The sequence below is a fragment of the Penaeus monodon genome, chromosome 28, assembly GCF_015228065.2.
Source record: "Penaeus monodon isolate SGIC_2016 chromosome 28, NSTDA_Pmon_1, whole genome shotgun sequence".
NCBI lineage: Eukaryota > Metazoa > Arthropoda > Malacostraca > Decapoda > Penaeidae > Penaeus > Penaeus monodon.
The window spans coordinates 22,915,001-22,915,363 of NC_051413.1; positions in this window are offsets into that span (position 1 = coordinate 22,915,001).

Sequence of the window (363 nt, forward strand, 5' to 3'; positions counted from 1 at the left end):
GTTATAACCCTATTTTAATTTGAACTGAGAGAAATGATGACAACTGGTAGTTAATACCGATTTATTTTCATTTTCCATTTTAAAAAAAATCCTTAATGGCGAATCTATGGCTTCCGTCGGACAGACGCGTAACAGTATTTCCCATATTACTAAAAGATGCGGTTTATTTCTGGTGTTATATTTCAACGTCGCCCCTTAGCAGTCTGCGAAGCATACGAAGCGTGTCTTGTCCAAGATGATTTTAATTGAGAAGGACCGTTGAAATGACAAGTAAATAAAAAGTACAGACTGAAGATAAAGGAAAAGGTTATAAAATGGGCTAAGATAAAATAAACCGAAAGCTAAGAAAATTAGCCACTTCTT